Genomic DNA, 17,707 nt, shown 5'->3' with positions numbered 1-17,707 from the left:
AAACAGTAAAAAAAGTCTTATTAGAATCCAGAAAAACTACATCCACTACCTCTCCTTCATCCACTAGACGGGTGACCTTTTATACAAGTACATGAAATTAGTTAAATAGAACATCAGGAGCTGGAATTTGATGGTTCTGGTGGGTCCTTTTCAGCAGAGGATGTTCAGGGTATTCTATGACTTTCCCTTTGTGAACATGTGTTGAGTGTGCATGTTGATTGCATTGTTCTTTAAATGCCTTTCAATAGCACTTGAACTATCAGAGTGCTTTGCATCTAGTCCCTGGTAATTTTTGAATTTCTGTCCTCGCCACGATCTCTTTTTCTTTTTCTTCCCATTTATTACACCTGAATTCCCATGGTTCTAATATCCATGTCAGCTTCATTTGGGGAACTCAGTCTGACAATATTCTTAAATGAAACATTCTCCCTATAAACTGAGTAGAACAATTTTTTTTTTATATAAAAAACAAGTATATTGATAGTTCTCCCAACTTTTAACAAACAACAGCTCCAGGATTTCAGAGCTTCAACTGCCCACATCATTAGCACTATGTCTAATAACCTTTAACAAACTTCAGATTTGTTAATGTGGCTAAGATTTTCTTGAATCCCTTGATTTTTAATTTTTTTTTAATTTTATGTGTTTGAGCATTTTTAATTTTATGCATTTTATGCATTTATAATGTTGACCTTCTCAGCATTTTGTGGTAATGAATCTGACAGTGTAAATACATGTTAGATGAAGAACTTTTTTTTTTTCTTCATTTTCAGCTTGATGCTGTTTTAACATTCTCTTACCATCACATTGAAACTGGACAATATTGTAATCAGGAAGGGATGAGTCAGAGCAGAAAGGTGACTGGTTCCTTTCCTCTTGATTAACAATTGATTTTGACAATTTTACAACTTTACTTCTGGAATTTTTGCTATATTTTTTTAATTTATTTTTTAAGTAAAGAAATAACTAATAATGCTGTAGCATTACAAAGGGGAAGTACCTACCAATTTCACATACCTGTGGGAGTCAAATGATATTTGACAGTACAAAATCTAAATCACTTTCTGAAATGTAGACTGTCTCCACAACTGTGAATTCATTTGACTGAATGTGAATGCTTACATGATAAGTATGTACATTTGAGCTTGACATCTTCAGTTCTTTTTATGTTCAATTGAAAGAGAAGGATTAACTTTTAGAGAACAGTTGGTTACATTCTAGATTAGACATCCATATTTCATCAGATGACTCACATTCTTAAAATGTTAGTTTTCCAAAATTTTAGGGTTGCAGAGAAAGAGCACAAACAAAAGTACTAAACTTTCTTAAAACCAACCCTACTGTACCTGACAATGAAAGGTATCAGGTAGAAAATCTACACTGGTAACACTGATAAATTTTGTGACGCAAAGAGAAAAGCACAGTCAGCATCATATGGACTGACACAATATTTTTCCTAATGCATGCACAAAGAAGAATCAAAAAGGTGAGACTGGAGTAAAAAACTCCTCAGATTCATCATGTGGTGACTAACTACCCTGTGAAACACCTAATAAACAGGAAGAAGAGTGATTAAATAATCCTGTCTTTCAGATGGAAAAACCAACTACCAAAGATATTTTCATTCTGAATGAAGTTGGTTTGACCTAGATGGATCACAGCTGCCAGTACAGACTCAAGTCACAATGAGTTGACATTTTATTCAATCTGATAACTCTGAACAAGATATATTCCACTTCCTGCTGATGGAGATCCCTGCCTTTTTTCTTTTCTGGCAAAATTAACATGATGATAAGAAGAAAATAAGTGGGAAGCCGATTTAAGACAATGGAAAGTACAAGTGTTTATAGGAGAGTAAAGATAGAAACAAGGGAAAAATTGTGTGAGTACATGTACATGATGTACCTGAATGTACTACATTTTTTCTACAGGGAAATAGGTAAGTGTGCTCTGATACTTTCAGTAGAAATGTGGGTGAAAAAAAGGTGGACACACTAGCAAAAGTTACATAGGGACTACATGTCATTTGGTCTTCCCAGAGAGTCCTCTCCTAAGGTGATTCTGTACCTCTTTTTTTTTTTTTTGTGACAAGTGGCCTCCAGATGTCAGAAATTTATTCATTTCCTTCTTCCACAAAGAGATCCAAAATTTCCAGATTACATCAGACACATATGAAGACATATGGCCTGTATGGCCCCTGCTGTTAAAAGAGATGCAAGAATCCCTTCCATGCCTCCATCCATCCTGAGCCGTCAGGTGTAAAGCCCTAAATTCTGGCATGGTCTTCAGCTTCCTGCTCAGTATTAATCTTCTCTAAAAATTCTCACAGGAGCATCTATTTTCTCTGGTAAGATAGGAAGAGTTTTGCTTCTACATTGGTCTTTCCAGACTCTTTATGAGGTGTTCGTTCTGCTTTGATCATGAAAACACTTCTGGTGCATTACCTTGGCAGCATAAATCATGGTTTCAGCTCAAGGTAAAAGCACCTAATTTTTACATAGTCTCAAAAAAAAAGGTCAAGACATGTAATTTATATGTATAAATCCAAATGCTCTTACAATACTCTGAAACAAAAGTACAGCCTCTTCAGCCTTATCCTGTCTTAGTGAATGAAACAAAGTGAAAAGAAGCCTGAAACCTCATTGATCTGGCCTTCTTTCCTCCAGGCTTTGTAACATATTCCGTCTTAAAAGGAATTTAGAAGGAACAACCCCCCAAAGGAACACAGAAGGCACAAATTCTATGCACTCAGATTTATGTAGCAAGTAATAATTGCTCATCCTCAGAGAGAATAATCCAAGTGATCCATAATTTGAAGTACAGATAAAATTATCAAATGAAATTAGAAAACAAAATTCTGTAGAATATAGCTAGAATAAGTAAAATAAACTGATCAATATAAACCAAATTAAGATTTAGGTTTTAACAAAATAGATATAAATTAACAGGATTCAGGAAACCGAAATTACAGTATCTCATCAACAAAGAGAAGGTATTATGAACCTAATCATTTATCTTTTTTTTTTCAAGGGCTGACTGTGAGAGTCCAAACAAAAAAAATTGGAATTGATATAAATGCTGGGACACTGAAGAAAATAGCATATTTTCTCATTTCTTTGAAATGATCTTCATTTCTAGTATGATATTCAGAGGGAAAATTTATTCTGCTGAGTCTTTTACAATATAAACTCTAGTATCAATGCATAATAAATATGAAGCAGCATTCATTAGCTTTAAAACTGACAAAACTATACTCATTGTCATCTAAGATGAAAAGTGGAGGAGAAATGTCATGCATCAAAAGATTTATCTTATGAAAAATTTTTCATACACAATTGCCATATGTGAAAAAGTGGAGAAACTTCATATACATATTGTCATACTTTGTTAAGTACAGTTCATTCCTAAAGTGCTCTATATCAGTAAACAGAATAATTGTATCAGTAAGAGAAGAATGTAAATCTGAGGAAAAAATACATGTCCATATTGTAAACTTTGCTTTGATGTTATGAACATTATATGTTGCCCAGGAAAATCAGTTCCATCTTTCTAGCATAAATAATAACAAAAAATAAAATAACGTGTGCCAGGATTCCTGAGAGGACAATACAGACATTAGAAAATCTATGGCAGAACAACCATAGGCAACAGACCACTCTTTCATAACTCTAGATTATTTTATTCCTCTAAAATTAAGTGTATCTAGGTCAGTAGACTGGAAGAGCAGATTCTGTCTTATTCCACGAGATCTTGAATAGTCACATTCTAAAACAGAGCACTCAAAATTGGAAACTGTTGGTGAGAATATATGTGGTTAAATCATGGTACTATCTGTGGCAATTGAGGTTTGGCACCTGAAGCACCTCAGCCGGCTGACTTCCACACATGAAGAAATAACAGTGGAAGAATTGAAAGGAAAGGCAGAACTGGGGCTTGCTTTGCTGTTTGAGATTTAAAACAAACAGCTTTGTGGGTGTCCAGCAATCCTGCTAGTGCTGCACTGAAAAGCTTCAGTGTGGGCACTAATCTTTAGGCTAGAAAGTTTGACTCTGTATTTCTTGTATATGTTTCAGCCCCTGTGGCCTCTGCAATGCATAGCAGTAGTCAAAGAGATATTTGTATTCTTGTCTAAGTGTTGTGAAATGGAAAACTGTCTTTCTATTGATTCAAAAAGGGAATTTTAATCTCCTTAACTCCATACCATAAATTTTGTCAATACTTTATTATTACATCAGTAGATCAGTTTCATAGGGACAGGGGATGTCTAATATGTAAACTGAAGACATGATACATCAGATATCTGTGTTTAAATATCACAACATTTCAAGTTAAAGTGTATTCAAATTTATGATATGTTTACTTATACTCTCTGTTGAAAAGACATACGAACTGTGCAATGTCAAGGAAAGTAAAGAATGCTCTATATATTTATGTTCTTTCAAAGCAGGCACTGAAACACATTTTTTAGAGAAAAAAATACTCTTCCTCAGTATCAGCACTTACTTTCAACATCCCAAAGTTTAGAAAAGGTTTAACATATTAACATACAAAAAAGAATTGTCTCCTATAAAATATTTTAAAAGTTCAAATCAATATTTTGAATATTAAACTATCATTAATACCTCAACAAAATGAGTAGAAGTGCAAGTTCCATAAGCAACTGGTAACTAGTATTCAGTTTTAATAGATTTTTGTATTTAAGTAACTTTATAAATGTTAGAAAAAGTAGAAAAAAATGCTAAGTGTGGTTATTGTCATATAAATCAGGCAATAGTAAGAATCTGGAAAAAAAGACTGTCCATCAGTATGAAATTATAGACAGGGATTCTAGGTCATCCAGTTTCAATTGTAGAGTAACTGTGGAACATTATCATTCCTTTTAATCCAGCTAGAGTGACATTTGAAGGTAGTTTCAACTTTTGGCTTCGTCTCTCCTAAAAATTATGTGCCTGAACATCATTCAAAAGGTTGCAAATGCGCTTTTAAAATTTGTCTCTAATGCATGTCAAAGTTACATAGGTCAGACATTCACTAAGTTAAATCTGCTGAGTACATTTGATTGCTAGAGAGCTCTACTAGTCAAGAAGAAATTACACTATAGTTAAAATCACAGAGTTCTTTAAATGTTAGGCAGTTAACATTGACTTCAACAGGCAAAGCTTTTTCCTGGAAAAAGCCTAAAAAACTGGAAGCCTAAGTAGAACTTCACCAGCGAGAAAACATCAAGACAATGAAAGAAATGAGAACAGTTGACCTCTTCCTGTTTCTTTTACAAGGAAATAGATAGCCTAAATTCTAGTTCAGATACATCTCTTGAATTTGATAGGATTTGGCCCCAACACCAAACTCCCACTTTTAAATACTTAATATTTTGAATTCACAGCATTTTTCCAAACCTTTTGCAAAGACAACATTTAGATAGTTTAGATAGTTTTCATGACATCCTAAATTTAAGCAACAAAATTTCAACCCTTCTTATTTTAGAGACCACCATTGTGTTTCTGGATCTGTTCCAAATCTCCAGACCAACTAGTCAGTCATCAGTCATCTTCAATATCGTGTCTCATACCTGTCAAAAAGAGATGAGAGAAAGAAAGTTGCTCTACATTGATTTTGAATTTTACCTCAAATTCACAGAAATAACTAATTAACACAATTATTTCCAAACATTTCTGTGGATAATAAATTACAATATTGATAATCATTAACAAATAATTAATTGCATTTAATGATAATTTAATGATAATTGCATTATCATAATTTATGTGAATTTATGTTCACGAGACCTCTGCTTACACTGGCCTTACTGCTACCTTGACTGGTGTTTGTTTCTTAGAAATGTTGAGGTCAGCTCAAGGGGAAAACTTCCAAGAAAAAGCTAGATGGTACAAGAAATAGTACTAGTGATTTAGTAGGTAATATTTTCTCCTCTGATTCAACACTGAATCAGTGGCTCTGCTTTTAAGGGGCACTCTGCAGTTATAAGGATAATATTTCAGATGAAAAATTAGTTCTAAGAATTTGACTTCACTATTTCTGGCCAAACAAAGTACAGTTGTATATATTTGTCTTGTCTTCCTTGCAAAGTCATCTCTTGCAGAGTTACATTTTATTGTATATTTCCTTATATATCTCATTTCAATAAAGGTGGTGATGAGGGGGTTTGGAGATTTTTTTTTGCTTTTTCACTTTATGGCTGAAACTATAGAGTACCCACTGGGCAAAGTTACTTTGCCCCTTGAAAGTGGTTTCATGTTCTATATCCTTTTCATTGGTTACATTTTTCTAATATAATTTTTACTGCCATATGAGAATTGTAAAACACTGGAACAGTGTTCTTAAGGACACTGCAGTATCCCTTTCATTGCAGGCTTTACAGAACAACCTGGAGAGACTCGTATCAGAGACAACAGCAGTGCACCTGATCCTATTTCAATACAGAGCTGGATTGAATAGTAAATGGTTTCTGATGTCCCTTCAAGCCCTACCTTTGTCTTACTTTTACTCATCAGACTTTATTGTAACTCATTAAGTACCTTAATCAAAGTTGCCTTCATCCATGAAAAGTGTCAATAAAAGTACAAATAAAATAAAATAAAATAAAATATCAAAGTGGCTGGCCATCAAAGGTTTGAAAGATTAAAAGCCCAAAATGAAACAAAGTGGAATTGCAGAGGCTTTCAAGCAATTCCATACAGGCATGTCACTGAGTTGATCTTTGACCCAGAAACACTGCTGACTTACAGTACAATATAAACACATTGACTGTCTACATAGTCACATTTTCTTTTCTTCCTGAGCAATAATTGCACTTTCTCTCTGCAATACTCTCTTAACATTTATCAAAACACCAGAGGAAATATGGAACAAAATATAGCAGCATCAGTCCTCAGGAAGAAGGCTGATGCCGACAACAGTACCCATATAAGCTATTTAAAGTACAATAGAGTTCAATACTAATATTTCATTTGAAAATAAACAGAGTCAAATAGGCCCTCAAAATATGAGTATCCCTTCAAAAATGAATGAAAACAATGTAATATAACATGAATTGGTTACATGTGTACAAAATATTCCCCCTTTCTAATTTAATTTTAAGGTTGATAAATATTTTGCCAAACTAAGCAGTACCACTGACTTGACCTCTTATTTTAAATTGTGGAGGTTCATTAATTTGATAGTTTTTCTAAATATATTTTATTACTCTGGTGAAAATGATTTATGTATTTAAAAAAAAAATCTGAGCAAGAAAATATCCGGGGCAACATCAAAACTAGACATCAATCAAAATTGTTCTAATAACTAACATGGCAAGTGACCCAGTGTGAAAGAGTTCAGTTTCATGGAAATGAGCTCAACCAACCTGTGGAATTATTTAGTGGATTTTCCCTAATATTTCAACAGGCAGCACAAGGGATTAAAAAAGAACCATGGAGGGGAGAAAAACAGATATGAATGTATGTATGCCTGTAATATATTGTGGTGAGTTGACCTGGTCTGGATAACAGGATCCCACCAAAGCTACTCTCCTCCTCAACTGAACAGGGGAGAAAATGATGAATGAAAGCTCGTGGGTCAAGCTAAGAGCAGGGAGAATTACCAATAACCATTGCAGGCAAAACAGTCTTGACCTGGGAAAAATAAGTGAATATATGACCAATCAAATCAGAGTAGAACAGTGAGAAATAAAATATCTTAAAATACCTTTCATACTCCCATAAACAGTGAAAGACTCTATGTTTCAGCTTGACTTGCCTTTACTTTTTTTTGTCTTCAAAAGGATATTCTGCAGAACTACTTTATATTCAGAAATTGAAGAGGGAAAATAAACACCTGAATTTTTTGAGGAAATTAGTAAGGTAGCAACACAAACTGACTTTAATATCTAATAAAAATTAATTGATACAATTTTATGTACCTGAAAGTAATATTGCATGTATAGACTAAGTGATATTTCTAAATTATCCTTTGTTATTTTTTTTGTTTTTTTTTTTTCTTAAGAGTAGAACATAAAAGACTGCTTAAGATTAGAAATGAGAGACAGATGAAGTTAACTGAATGCATTCCCTATCTTAAATTATTCACTGAGCTATAGGGATGTCAAGACTTCTAGGGACTGCCAACAAATATGGGTAGGAATAATCTGCCTTGGTTTCTAGTCGCCCACTGGGCATGCATGCTTGAGCTAATCACTCCAGGGTTTTTCACTGTCTGTGGAGAACGATCAGTATCTGCAGAGACCTGTCATCTCCCCTTAGGCATTTAAAAGAGGACAATGAGTCATCCTTAGCTTGTTTCAATCTATTGTCTCAAAAAGGAAAGGTAGAGACCTGTAAGCTTTCTATATCTCTACCTAGGGCAGAAAAATGATAGAACAAGTTGAGGGGTAAGGAAAAAAAATCCTATCTTAATATTAAAGATGGTTGAGATTTGGTGTTTTCTAAAACAGCACACATTGCCCCTGTCAGAAGGAAAGGGCTTGTTCATCATTTCATACCTGGTTACAGTTCTCCTTGGGCTATAATCTGTCAAATGGATTTGCAGACACTGTGACCCAAATAAAATATATCTGAAAATGTCACAATTTTATTTTTTAGGCAGAAATTTTAGGCAGTAAAACTGCACTCAATATATTCTTCACTTTAATTGCTTTAAGCTTTCATTATATGCCAAATCCTTCAGGTCTTATTTTGTCCATATCCAGATATTTTCTTTTGAAGTCAAAAATTTGGCAAAATATGGAGAGCCTAAATAGATGGAATAAATACTCCCAGATATTTTTAAAAATTAAGATGCCAATGGGATTTGTGCTCTCTCATCATTTCAAAGGGACCATCAGTAGGAGATGTAAAAGGCTTGGTTCTCCTAAAACATGAGGCTTTCTGCTGAAAGCCAAATGTCCTCTTTGTGAAAAACCCAGGAATGCAATCCTATTCCTATTTCCATGTCACAGTGGCCTTCTCATAAGTTATATTTGAATTCTTATGTTTCTGATTCAGGTTATTGCAGAGTGATTCTAGAATTCCTCTGAATATCTTTACTACTAATGTGACCTTGAAAGAACTGTCATATATATCACTGAATTTTACTTTCCATTTTATCCATTTTATCCATTACAATTTTTAATATTCTGGCAACAATATATGTTTATATTTCAGAGAAATGTCTACAACAGTAAGAGAGTTATAAGTTTTCATTTTATAAGTTTTAAGGAAAAATGGGAGAAAAAAAAAAGCTATTTAATTCACTATAGGATTTTCTCCAGAACCTCTGAGTCAAAAGAAAGATATTGAGTCACTTCAGTATCTGCCTCTGGAAAAGAGAAGTTTGTCTTGACGGTTTACATGTACCTGGAATACTGCCTATTTGTCCTTGAGAAATGTTTGACTTCTTTTATTGAGCTTTCAGAAACATTAAATCTTATGGTGCTATAAGCTTTCTATCATTACTTTGACTGTGTAATTTATTCCATCTAATCAGTAAACCACAAATGTTCTTCACTTTTACATCCTTTTTTTGATCATGCTATAACACCTCAGCATTACTTTAAAAATAAAATTTAAAAAAATTCATCTTCATTTCAGCCCTTGTTTCTAAGCCCTCCTTCTCAAATGTTCTGCACACTGCTTTCTTTGCCATCTGCTTTGCTTCCTCCCAGTCTGAAAGAAGTTCATCCATATTTTAGCCACTTCTGATGGTTAAAGCTTAGTTGTTGAGTGCTCCCCAAGTTGCTCACAAACCTTACTCCCCTATTTTATATTTTTCTGATTGTGACAAAAGAAATTTCTCTGATCTAGCAGTGGCAATACAAAGGCAGGGATCCCATAACATTCACAAGAATAGTTTCACAGCCTTGGTTAACTTATGATTAAGTAATGTAGCAGAGCTAGCTTAACTTTCACGTTAAAAAAAGTGTTGGTTTTTTGATGTTTGGGTTTTTTCTACATGGACTTCATTGGGTTGGCTGATGAAGAAATTTATAACCCAAATCTTCTCTGCCTTTCAGTTAATAAAACTGTAATGAGAGATACTATTTTTTCTGGCTCACTCTGCCTTTGAAATTCATTAACATCTTTGAAAAGTGATTTTTCTTGTTTTTTCACACAACTATTTTGATCATGTTCTAGAAAGTAAAGTAAGCAAAGAAAGTACCAAGTCCTTTAAATATGTCCACATATCTCAGATCATTTATTCAATTTACTTGCCTGTATCCTATCTCTTTACCAATCTGGATTCTTTGGCAGCAGGAGAAAAAAAAATTATATTAAAATATTATATATCAACTTATTTAAATAACAATATTTAAATAAAGAAATTGAAATCCAGATTCTAAAAGGTCTAAACCATAAAATATAAGGCAGCAGGCTGTTGTCATTGGCCAACAAAAATTTGAGGGGCTCCCCATTGGCCAAAACCAGAAGTGGTTACAGGCAATGTTTATTATTTCACTAATATCCCACTAAATTACTCAGAAAATTGTTGGGTAGTAAATGTGTGACCAGTACATAAGGCACTGTAATTGCAATCTTAAGCTATTTTGAGAAAAGGAGGTAGGAGATTTATTGAACCCTGTTAGACATTTCTAATTGTCTTCAAGTTTGTTATAAAATGTGGAAAATAATTGAAAGAAAGCTATCTAATCAGGTCATCATCCCATTTTTAGTGATTGGCGCAGAAGACACAGTTCAGTAGTTGAGGTCTCACCCTTTAGAGAAGAATTTTAGAAAACAGTATCAGACATTGTTATTTCATTTAGTTAAGCTAAATTTATTGTTTTCATTTAGACCACTACAAGTAGTATAAGGAAATTCTCTTTTTAAATTATAATGGCATTTGTAATTTTCTTTGTGCGAACTGTACTGTATTGACCTGGTATTTAAAAGCCACAAATATTTTGAATACTGCTAATTAAATCATCTGACAATCTGGAGTAATTATTATATATTTGTTCTGTATGCTCTGTAGAATGAATTAAATATAATAGCTAATAACACATCCCCTACTGATTTATCTACACTGTGGTAATATGCACAGTGGTTCATCTACCTGTATGTCTGCTGTATTATGACATAACAACATGTGCTTAGAACTAATTGAATTTTTAAAACATTTAATTTATACATAGAATAAAATGAGGTAAAAGTGCTTTGTCTGCTATTGCCATTCAGCTGAAACAACTTTTTTTCTTTGTCATTATCTGTTAGCTTACAATGGCACAATAGTTCCATTTTTTGGCATGTTTTCCTTTTGAAAACTGTATTTGAGTTATGTATATGCATATTTTCAATAAAATGAAAGACAGTTCATGAACAATAGCATTGCATAGCAAAACTACATGTTCTGTTGAATTCACAAGTAATCTCAATTCTGAGCATCTGCCAGGATTAGTCTTTGAAATCACATCATGTTGTCTCTTGTGCACTTACAGTATAATAACTTGACATAAAGTAAAACCTGCAATTCAGAAACGTAAAAGCCCTTACAGTTTAAACTGGTCCTTGGATAACTCACTGAGATTATACTGATGTCATTTTCAAGAGTGCCTGATTTGATCCAAAGCTAGATTTATTTCTCAGACTCTGATTTTCCTGAAACACATAGACAGTAATAGGTAATTATTTTGGGGAAATAAAATTGTTTCCTTAGTGTAAATACATGTACTTCCAGTAAATTACATTCAGGTTTAAAGGTTACTTCACTCTTGAAGGAAGCTGTTCAAGCATTAATTATTCATCTCAAGATGATCACAGATATTTTAATGTAGGGACTTTTAAAAAGAGTAGAGTAAGACACAGAAAATGAAGTCAACTCCAAGGAAAACCACAAGGCCCTTTCAGCTGGGCAAACACATGGGAGAGGTAAATCTGTGAGAACCTGACTGAAATGAATAGAAAAGACTGAAAATCAAAAAAATTAGTGAGACTGAGGACTTAATCACCATAATTTAAATGTATGCAAGATACATGTATGTATCATATTTAAATGTATGCTGGAGAGTCCATTTAAATAAGAATTATGCACAGGTCTCATTGAGTCAGAGCCAGTGCTTAGTAGATTAAATATGTGTTGGCATAACAAGGTAATTAGAAAGAGAAAAATTGCTATCTGGACTTTTACAAATATAAGAAATTCCACTATAAAGGTAAGTATTAGATGACTGAAGAGAACTGTAAGCTGGTTGAATGGTCCATGATTGAAGGCTAGATTGAAGGCAAGACAGAAGACTTGTGATAGAATCATTGAATTGTTTGTATTAGAAGAAGTCTATGAAGATTATCTGAACCCTCCTGACATGGGCAGGGACATCTTTTACTAGACCAAGTTATTCAAAGCCTCATCCAGCCTAACTTTGAACACTTTCAGGGATGGAGCACCCACAGCTGCTCTGGTCTCACTACTCTTCTCATGAAAAAAAATCTTCCAACCTCAATCTACCCTCTTCAGTTCATAACTGTTTCCCTTCATTCTATCACTAGAGACCCTGGTAAAAAAATCTTTCTCTATCTGTTTTATAAGCCCCTTTTATACACTGAAAGCCCTTAGTGTATCTCCTGTAATCCAGGCTGAACAACCCCATTCAGTCTCTCCAACAAAGACTGGCAGTTGCTCATCACGACGATGGTATACATCAAAGTTTAAGAAAGATGGACACAATTCCTTACCTGAGAGTTGATACAGTTTCTTAAGCCCGTGTTGGGAAGGTAACCACTTTTACACAGGAACATGTGCGAAGGAAACCAGTCCCAGCAGTCACTCGTGCCAGCTTGTGGCAAATAACACACTTTTGTCTGGTATATCAGGGAAAGAACATTGTTCTCACACAGGGGAATCTGGCAATCTATTGGTGAAGTCTAGAGCAAAGTGACTTCCTTCTTCACTGAACTTTTAACTCTGAGAGTAGATAAGGGGATGAGGTCCAAGCAAAGCCAAGCTGTGGTGGGTCACAATGGCAAAACTAGGTAGAAAGAAGGAAAGAAGAAATTATGTCCTGCAAAATACTTTTTGCCAAATGTGTCCCAGATGAATAAATAAAGTTGTGTCCCAGCTTAGCAAATGTTTGGCAGAACAGTGAACCAATAGAAACTACAGTCATCTCACTTCAGTATCTTTTACTCAGCCTCATTTCAAAGGGATATTTTGTCCAAATATGAATAGTGTATTTTAACACTAATTTTCTTTCATCTTCTGTAGCATTTAGCACCTGTCCAGGATTTTAAAGCTCATATTATTTATAAGTTATTCTGCTAGAAAATAACAGTCAATAAAACAGATAGTGTGATTTTTTGGTAGCTGACTGACCATTTGAACATTTCTTTACAATCAATAAAATGGGAAATAGAGCTCAGATTCACCAGCAATAACTGTGTTGAACAAATACCAAAGAAGCAATGAGTTTGCAGAACAAATGGGGAAGGGAAGAAGAAGGGAAAGGGGAACTGCAATAATTCATATAAAATTTCCTTCCTGTGCATCAAATTCAAACAAAATCAGTGTGTAACTGGTATTAAAGAATACTATTTTTTTTTCTTTCTGCATTTACTTTCTCCTTATCCAAAGTCAAATAAAACTTTTCAAAACAATAAAGAAATTTCAGTTATATTTGCAATAGTGTGTTGACTAGATACTTGACCCTGAGCGGACACTTCTATTAATCACAGTAGCAAAGAACAATATCACGGAGCTATTTAAAATTTTAATAAATTTCACTTAAATTTATATACATTTGATTGACAGAAACTCAAAAAATCATGGCAGGAGTTACTGATGAAATCTCAAAGAGGTTTTATTAATACAGGCCCTTTTGCCTGCTGTTCTTGCATGCAAGGTAAGAAGATTAATGCAGTGAATATGGGAAAGGTTTGAAAGCTGTCGATCACAAATTCTACCCTAAAATATATATTAGAGGGGTTGACAGAAGCCATGTATTCTGCTGAGATTCTGGTAGAACTGTTGCTGTTACTCTCCTGTTCTTATCAAAGTTCCACCCAACACTATTTGCACTGCTCCATGATGTAATTATAATTAGGAAAGACCCTGGGTCTTAAGATCCAGTGTGTATTTCCCTTCAATTCCAATGGGTTGGTTTGATTATACAGTTTGGAAACCAAGCATCAGGTGCAAAGATTTCAACTTGAACTACATGTGAGCTTTGGAAACTGAGGCACAAAGACAGCATCACACTTAACTGCGAACACTCAGAAAATGGGCAGAAAGGGTTAAACCCCTTCATCACTTGCTTACTCAGACTCCCCTTCAGTAACTTCCAAATAATAATATCAAGGCAGCTTCTCTTCCTTCTCAAGGCAGGAAACACCTCTTTCCTATTTTTACACAACATATGGAAGGGCACCTATGCCTCAGACATGCTATCTCAATATGAGTAATGAATGATAAGAAAGGCAATGAAACTGGGGCAGCATACTCAAGCATGAAGAAAACTAAGCATTATGTTTTATATCTAACATCATGTCCTTCCTCCAACTAAATTACTCCAAAAGATGTTTCAGCATATGGCTCACAGAATATGCACAGAATAACCTAAAAGCCACTGAAATACAGGGGCAAATAACAGTGTATAGTATATTTAATCCATTAGGATCAGTATTGAAGAGTTTTAAGCAACCTCTTTTTAGTAGGTATAACCCCTGTTTTAAATAGATCCATTTGTGTAATGTTTTTTTCCATCTACAGGTTAAATACAGATACACCAAAAGACTTCAACATAAAAGAACTTTGACATACTAACTTATCTGAAGTGAGGCTTCATTAAATACATGAAAAAAAAACAAAAAATAAACTAAAATATCTTAAGATGACTAAAACACACGTACACAAAAAGAAACTTAGCTTTTCTATTCAGATTCCATAAGTGACAGTTTTTTCTCCACTAAATCTTAGAGAAAGAAAGAATTTACAAGTATTCAATTCATACCTTCATATTGATCCTCAGAAGTCAATTCACATGGTTAATTACCCTCTTCTAGTTTTCATTTCTACTAGAGAGGTTACTTCAAATATGGTTTGGAGTTGGTTTTGAATGAGGGGAGACTTCTGAATTTTGTCCATGGGGTTGAAATTTTATAGAGGCTTTAGTTATGTCAAAGGATTTAAGTATTTCCACAGTGCAGAAGGAATACATGCTATTTATCATTAGTGCCTTTTTATTTTATAATATGTAGGAGAATGTAACTCAATTCATATACAAAGGTTGATAAAGTGAGAAAGGCTTGGAAGACATGTGCAAAACAAGTAACTATTATACCAAGGTAAACAGCTAATTCATAATGAGCTGTGAAAATGAAAAAGCTTTGAGAAAGATTATTCCAAGGAACCAATCCATGATCCAATGATGATTTTTAAAATGCCATTTTGGCCCCTTTTAACAGTTTTTTTCCATTGGATATAATGAACTCACAGCTTCACTCCCTCATGCACACTAAAAAAGAAACTAAAAATTTGGAATAATTCCCCCAAAAAGTCATAAAAACAACATCCTTCCTGTTTCAATGTGAAAAGAGTTAATTATGTATTCAGTATTAAAAAACTCTTTTACATCATTTGAATTCCTACAACCAGGTAACTTTCAGTGCAAGTAGCTAAAAGATTTATGTAATATTGCATTTAGAAGCTTTCTTTAGCTAATTACATTCCTAATATCACTTGAGTGAGGAGCAGAGGAAAGAAAAGAAGGTGAGGAAATGAAAGTTTTCCCCACAGTAGACCTGACTTTACTGGGAAAAAGCTTCAAAGCTGTTTTAAATCTGTATTTTCAGAAGTAGATGTCTCTAGAGTTTCCAAATCTTTATGTTGAAATGGGTTGTTAGGTCGTGCCTGAATATCATTATTCTGGAATAGCATTAGCAAACTCTTTTCCCTGCTATCCCAGACTAAACAACTTTCTTATATCAAAATGGTCCTTTTCAATGGAAACTGTGGATATTTTTACATACTTTTTTTAGCAGTTAGATTGTATCTTGGCGTAATCAGCCTTGATGTAAATCTAGCCTACCTCTCAAAGGACAGTGTTATACTGAATAAAAAATTGCATAGACTCTGTTTTCCCATACACAGTTTTAAAAATAACAGTAAAGAAAATTATACAGAACTGTGCTGTTCAGGCAGACTTCTAATGAATCCAGGTGATTGATAGGATTTTTTATAAACAAACAGCCACACAGAAGCCGTAAAATGGAAAGGAGGATTCATAGAATAGCATTATGCTAATCCCAAGAAACTAATTCTAGTGATGTACTACAACAGCCGCCATGTACGTTCCATTCACCCAAAACAAGAAAATATACTGCAGAGACCACTCAAAAGTTTAGTGCTACCTTGCTGTGCTTTACTGCAAATCAGTGTAATATGGGTTTCTAGTGCCAATATTAGGATTTTGTGGGGAGTTGTGAAGGTTTGCTAGGGTTGTGGTTTAACCCCAACCAGAAACTCAGCTCCATGCAGCTACTCACTCATTTCTCCATGGTGGGATGGGGGAAAGAACCAGAAGGGTAAAAGTTAGAAAACTTGTGGGTTGAGATAAAGACAGTTTAATAGGGAAAAACAAAAGAAGCACATGCAAGCAAAGCAAAACAAGGAATTTATTCACCACTCCCCATGGGAAGATAGGTGTTCAGTCATCTCCAGGAAAACAGGGCTCCGTCATGTATAGTAATGACTTGGGAATAAAAAGTGCCATCACTCCCCTTCCCAGTTTCCTCTTCCTCCCCCAGCTTTATATGCTGAACATGATACCATGAATATCCCTTTGGTCAGTTGGAGTCTGTCTGTCGGTCTCTCCTGGCTGGGTCTCCTGTCAGCTTCTTGTGCACCCCAGTCTACTTTTTGGTTGTGTGGAATAAGGAGCAGAAAAGGCATTGGCTCTAAGTACTGCTCAGCAATACCTAAAACATCCCTCTGTTTTCAGTACAAATCTGAAACAGAGTCCTATACCAGGTACTCTGAAGAAAATAACTCTATTGCAGCCAAAACCAGTACATCCAGTTTGCAAAAGAACTGGATAACCAGTTTTTTCTTAATTCATAGGGGGTAATATGGCACATTTCTTTCTTCATCTAAAATTTCTAATCTTAGTAGAACTTTTCCACAGCAGCATAATATAAACCAATCCATGATTGCATTTTCTTTGTGAGCACAATGTCTTTCACTCTTCTTTATTTGTCTTAGAATATTACTTTTCTTCTCACTTCCTTTCCATTCACCAGACATTACTGAAAACTCTTGAGCTTTAGAAGATGGCCACATTCAAATTTCAACTTATCAAGAAAGGAATAGACACAGCCTTTGCAAAAAGTTTCAGAATATATGTAATTTTTGTAAATCTCCATTATGTATGCAATTTGATTAGAATGCACGTGCTGGTCTTAAACATGTCTATAATGCTGTAACAGTTATGTGGGTTTTAGTGTTGTAGTGTAATAACATATGTTTTTAAATTGGTTAGACATTTTAACTATCACTCTCTGCTCTTCTCTAACAGCACTTGTGGAGATGTGTGATTGACACAACCAATTGTGACACCTGACAGAAGAGAATGTGGGCCTGGAGGAGTGGGGGAACAAACAACAGATACTTGTCAAAATTACATGATCAAAGTAGCCAGAGATTTCAGCGACTTCTGTTAAAAGAAAATAAACAGAAAAGAAAAATATGCACAGACACACAGAGGTCTGCAGTTAGAATTTGCATATGC

Source organism: Molothrus aeneus, chromosome 2, assembly GCF_037042795.1.
Source record: "Molothrus aeneus isolate 106 chromosome 2, BPBGC_Maene_1.0, whole genome shotgun sequence".
Classification (NCBI taxonomy): domain Eukaryota; kingdom Metazoa; phylum Chordata; class Aves; order Passeriformes; family Icteridae; genus Molothrus; species Molothrus aeneus.
The sequence above is the reverse complement of the archived record's forward strand: the minus strand, read 5'-3'. Positions refer to the sequence as shown.